Consider the following 6,724-nt stretch of genomic DNA (forward strand, 5'->3'; position numbering starts at 1 on the left):
AGTTTGCTTTCTAATTTAAAATACAGTTTGAAACCGTCTGTGCACAGTAGGCTATGTGTGCTAGCAGAGCTAGACTCCAGTCACGAGTCACGGTGCACATGGTGGTTTGTCCACCAAAAGATAGAAAATAAACTAGCAGAGCCAGAACTGTTCAACTCCCCTGGAGCCACAGCCAGCAGAGAAGCCGGTTTACTTTCGCTTTCAAACCAGCTGCAGCCTGAGAACTGGAGTGTGAGGGGATGTAACACTAAAGATGGCGGCAACGACAAAGAATTGCTGCAAAATAAACATACATCTGTTGTTTAAAAAAAGAAAATATATACTTATAACAATATCGATAATATCGAATATCGAGTGATATGATAGTGTTATCGATATCGTTATCGCGATATCATTTTTGGCCATATCGCCCAGCCCTACAATACAGTATGGCTCAATACACACAATTGTTAAGGGGATGCAGACCAGAGAAAGACTTTCGTCTTGTTTACATCAGGGTCCCCCATTTTCAATTTATGACAGATACAATATACAGATATATCATGATATACAGTACTGTTACATTTGTGACACATGATATGCAAATATACAGTACTGTTAAACAGAGATCCTAACAGAAAATATATACATACAAGGGGGAGGAGACTACATTGGGAGGGGGGGCTATGACAGCTATGACAGCTATGGTGAGTGAGTGAGTGAGTGAGTGAGTGAGTGAGTGAGTGAGTGAGTGAGTGAGTGAGTGAGTGAGTGAGTGAGTGAGTGAGTGAGTGAGTGAGTGAATGAGTGAGTGAGTGAGTGAGTGAGTGAGTGAGTGAGTGAGTGAGTGAATGACTTCAGTCAGCATCAGTGAGTTAGTGGCAGTCTATGAGGTGCCTCTAATGAGCTGAACACAGGACCACAGCTTCTACATCACTCCTATCTTTTCCTCCCGCAGCACAAAGGCAATCTGACACCAGGAAGTGAAAGTCAATGCTATCAAAACAAAGGAGTGAGCAGGCAGACAGACAGTAATTGGAATGTAAACAGTGGGCAGGTTTATCAGTGGAGAAGCAAGGTGAATGTCCTGAACGGAACAATAGAGCCATTCACTCGGGTGCATACACACTGATCTGTGGAGTATGCTCAAAAAAAAATATCAATTGATTTATTACTATATAATGATTTTCATTCTTTCTCTCTCTCCATTTGGCTCCGTCTGTCATTCTATCTCTGCCTTCTGTTGTTCTATCTCCTATTCACTAGGCAACTGTGAGATATATTAGCATTACGAGTCAGTTTTCAATGAACTGACCGGCCCCCTGTTCCATTTCTTTACATCTTTATTACAGGGACAATGAGCCAGTAACAACTGTGTGCTTTAAATGCATATTTATTCAGTTTGGAAATGTCCACGCTAGCTAGCATCTTTATCCTGAAGTTCAGTTACAGGAATTAGCTGGGGGCTGTATGAGGTGAATAGCTATTTTCTCTGTTTACTCAAGTGAAACTCCAAACACATAAACACAACCCCATTTTTCAGAGGACACAATGTGCAATCTGCAGTTAGTGTGTGTGTTCTGATATGATCTTGTACCTGTGTCACTGTGTCAAGTGTTCTCCCCCCGAAAGCTGGATCAGATAAGATAGGGACACATGCACACACACAGACAGCCCCCCCCCCCATGTACAGACAGATGCACACACACAGACCGACAAAGCGAGCGAGAGAGAGCGTGTGTGAGCGAGAGAGAGAGAAGAGAGAGGAGTGTGTGTCGGCACTCGGCAGGGAGATTAGGGATTAACCAGAAGTGCTGCTACTGACTCTCAGTAACCAACTATCTTAACTGGTTGGTCTCTATCTTAACTGGTTAAAACAGAGAGACATACAGTAGAGAGCGAGAGATATAGATACAGAGAGAGAGAGAGAGAGAGAGAGAGAAGAGAGGAGAGAGAGAGAGAGAGAGAGAGAGCGAGAGAGAGAGAGAGCTAGAGAGAGAGCGAGAGAGAGAGAGAGAGAGAGAGAGAGAAAGAGAGAGAGAGAGAGAGAGAGAGAGAGAGAGAGAGAAGATAGAAGCTAGCCCCAGGGGACAGGAGGGACAACAGCCAAGCCAGAAACAGAGCCTGTCCTCTGGGGAAACAGAACTGCACTGCAAGCCTCTATCACTCAGTCTCTCAGTCTCGCTCTCTCTCTCTCTCTCTCTCTCGCCCTCTCTCGCTATCTCTCTCTCTCTTTCACTCTCGCTCGCTCTCTGACTCTCTCTCTCTAAGCCTCAGGCAGCTAGCCTGCCATGCTAACAGTTACCTCCTCAACACACCTGGCAAGACAGCAGCGTTGTGTGTGAATGTGTGTGTCTGTGCTGCAGTTACATCGACAGCAAATTCTCTCCATCTCTCCTCTCTGGAGGGAAGATAAGCCCCCCTCAAACATGGCTCGGCCACTTAGACACACACACACACATGCACACACACAGAGTGAATGGCAGGGCCAGTGATACTCACGCATATTTAAAAATACATAAGCAAAAGTGTGCTCACAATTGGGTAGATAGACACGCACTGTATTGTGCACACACACACACACCAGCCAAGGAGTAGAATAACAATGTGCCATCTCCCATTCTCTTCTCATAGTAAAATTCAACAATAAACATCGTCCACCCTCTCTGTCTCTCTCTGTCTCTCACATTCATTCTCTCTCCTTTACCTTTGAATAAGCTTTTTTCCCCCACCCTTTTTCTTTATTCCTCGCCAAGTATCTCTTTCCCTCTTTGCTAAGTTAAAGGCGTTATCTGTAAGATTTTCAATAGTTTGGAATGAAACCAAAGAGTTTGCTGGCCTGTCAAACAATAACGAGGGAACATTGATACATCATGACATGACGGACTCAAGAGTAGAGCTAGAACAAAGACAGAGGTTTCATTAGAAACTAGACATATTGAGCTCGTAGGTGCACTGTATCCCAGCTCATGGCAAAAGCAAGTCATTTAATGGGTGGGTCTAAAACTCCCCCATCCCCTTATTCCATATTATTTGTAACAAGCCAGTCAATGGATTGCGACATCCTGCCTGGCAACAAAGTCTAAGTCGTTATAGAAGCCAAGTCAAGTGAGTGCATGGGTAATTATTTGACATGGTATCTATAACCATGCAGGTTTTAGTTTCATAGCTCTAGCTGTGAAGATACCTTGGCGGACTGACACATGGAAACAACCACATGCACACACACACACACACACGTCACACACACACACGCGCGCACGCACGCACACACAATACATCTTCTTTCAGCTGAAAGGGAAACAAAACAAAGAATTCTCCACATCTCAGAGTATGAAGCAACAGAGCATGAAGCATGGAGCAAAATAAAGAGAGAGAGAGAGAGAGAGAGAGAGAGAGAGAGAGAGAGAGAGAGAGAGAGAGAGAGAGAGAGAGAGAGAGAGAGAGAGAGAGAGAGGAGAGAGAGAGAGAGAGAGGGGGAGAGAGATCGCAAGATAGGAGAGAGAGCAATAAATAGAGCGATATCACGGTCTAAAAGAGGGAGAAATTGAAGGATAGAGGTGAGAAAGAGAGAGAACAAGAATGAAAGGAAATAAATAATAAATAAAACAACATTACCATATAAATCATTGTTATTCTATCTATTTCCTTTCCCCTCTCCGTCTCTTTTTCTCTCCTGCTTCATTCACTCCATCCATCCATCCATCCCTCCATCCATCCATCTATCCAACCGGGTCATTAGTGAATGGTTGTGTGCTTGTCTCCAGAGGAGGAGAGAGGAGACTGGCCTGGTCTCATCAACACAACCCCCCCCCCCCCCCCCCCCACACACACACACACACACACACACATACACACACACAGAAACGCACACAGACATACACACACAAAAACACAGACATATAAACACACAAACCACAAATATGCATACACAACACCCTGCTAATAAAATCTATACATGCACAGGTCTACAATCACAGGGGACTATAATCTCCCCTCTATCCTATATCATCATCAGGGGAGGAAATTAGGCCACTTTACTGCCAAATGCTAGTATTTTTTACGTTTGGCTGGTAAAAAAAATCAGATACCCGCCAGTTGGCTGGTAAGCCAAAAGTTAGTTTCCTCCCTGCTGGCGAGTATACAAAAAAATAAAACATTCTGCAATCACTGCACTGGCAAACGGTGCGCGTCTTCTGAGTGTTCGCTTTAGTTGACAGTGCCACGAGAGCACTGCACAAGACCACCCGCGGACATATAATGTTTAATAACGTTTGCGCAGTACTGGCCAACCCGCGGACATATAATAATAAAAGTCCCGCGGTACTAGGCTAGCCATCAGGAGCACTCGCAAACAGATAACGTTAAACACAGCAGAAGATGGAAAACAGACAGACTGACCAACGGGGGAACTGCATCCAACCCTAGTACAACCCTCAAGTTACTAAGGACACATTTAAATCACAGAGGTGTAATGTTAGTCTACTGGAACTGTATACAGTGGTTAGCTTCTCCTTCTAGTTAGCGTTTTAGCTATAGCTGCTTGCTAGCTAACGTTAGCCCCGTGTGCTCAAAGCAGCCAGCTAGGTGTATCTGTTATGACTATAATGTTTCCAAAAAAGCACCGGACTACGACGTAAGGTTAGACATTTTATTTCATGCTCAAAAGCCCCTGGCTTGCACATCGCAGTCACGAAAGGGGCTAGCTCAACCAGTGCACTGTGCACAACAGCACAACAACCCAACTGACGTTACCACAACACTTGATGGTACTTCACAGCACTGTCGTAAGACCACCGTGCTGTCTTAAAGGCACAGTGTGCCTACCCAGATGCATACACAACATTGACGCGGCTTGACATACAAAGAAGTAATTATCACAATTAGCGATTTTTTTGTCTGGTAAAAAATCTGTTTGGCTGGTAAAAAAAATCAGATACTCGCCAGTTGGCTGGTAAGCCAAAAAGTTAGTTTCCTCCCCTGATTCATCATTATTCAATACCATGTCTCCAAGCAGCTTACACACACACACACACACACACACACACACACACACACACACACACACACACACACGCACACACACACACACACACCTAGGCCTTCATCCAGCCAAAAAGCAGCTGATTACATTTCTTCCACAGCGATGAAGGGAGTTAGGAGGAGGAGGGGAGAGAGAGAGAGAGAGAGAGAGGGGGGGGGGAGATGCACACATACACCTACTGTAGGCCTTCATCCAGCCAAGATGCAGCCGATTACATCCAGTTTTCTTCCACAGAGGGAGTCAGGAGGAGGGAGAGAGAGAGAGAGAGATAGAGAGAGAGAGATAGAGAGATAGAGAGAGAAGAGAGATAGAGAGATAGATAGAGATAGAGAGAGAGATATAGATAGATAGAGAGATAGATAGAGAGGAGTTCAACAGGATCTGCCCAGACACCCTCAGCAGTAATTTACACCAATCTATTCTGATCATATCAGCAGGCAGGATAGAGACGGGGGGGGGGGAGAGAAAGGACGATAATGGAGAGGGAGAGAGAAAGGGAAAGAGCGAGGACGGAAGGGAGAGACAATGAGAGAGATGGAGAAAACAGGAGAAGGTGTTAATAGAGCTGGAAATGGTGGAAATGTATTACAAATAAAATACGTATTGGCCTGCCGTCAACCTAATCTATGTGTGAAGTTGTATCCAAATTGGATCAGAACTATGGCCGGACACACGGACATGTGGACAGGAGTGATCGCAGTACCTTCACAGCGCTCTCCTGCACGTGTGGGTGGAAATATGAAGGGACAATAAGCGAGAGCTTCTAGTAGTGTTTCAGTTGACGCCATGGGGTGATAGATAAGAAAAAGACAGAAACGCTTAGACTGTATATAGGCTTATTCACAAAGGTTCCTGCAGTAGGAGGAATCGTGCTGATATGGGGCCAGTGACCAGGAACAATTGTCTATCATGACCTTATTCAAACTAACACACTGAAGCTGACTAGATCAGTACTTTCACTTTGAGAGGCCTTGCCTATGTGGACCTAGGTGTTGAAACACTGCTATAGGCAGAGACAGATAGCAGACAGACAGATAATGAGACAGAAGGGGAAAGAGAGGGACAGAGAGAAATAGAGGGACAGAGGGAGAGAGACATAGAGAGAGAGAGATACAAAGAGAGAAAGGGGGGCAGAGATAAAGAGAGTGAAAGAGACAAACAGAAGGAGAGAGAGCAGGTTCATGAAGCACCATTAGACGAGCTGCTTGCAGAGGGAGTGAGGGAGAGATGGTAGAGACAGAGAGTGAGTGAGAGAGCAGGTGCTTGATATTGCACTAATATATATTATGTCATAGACAGAGATACAGCATGGAGAGAGAAGACAGAGAGAAAGTGAGAGCAGGTGTTCAGGGTAGGGCTGCACGACATGGACAAAATATCAGTGTGATTATTTTTTTTACAGATATTGCAATTGCAATATGATTTACGGGGGAATATAATTTTTTTGTAAATGTTCATTTAAAATAGGATTAAAATGATCATCATGTGATTTTTTCGGGGGTCAAAACAAAGATGTTTTCTGATGTCTGCAGAATATGAGTTGGCGGTCGGTACATCTCTGCAGCACCACAATATTAATTTTGAATGCTATTTTGTAGGGGTGGGAATCACCAGAGGCCTCACGATACGATACTATCACGATACTTGAGTCATGATACGATAGTATTGCGATACTAAATATATTGCGATATGCTGAGTATT

Source organism: Notolepis coatsorum, assembly GCF_963971535.1.
Source record: "Notolepis coatsorum genome assembly, chromosome: 11".
NCBI classification, from domain to species: Eukaryota; Metazoa; Chordata; class Actinopteri; order Aulopiformes; family Paralepididae; genus Notolepis; species Notolepis coatsorum.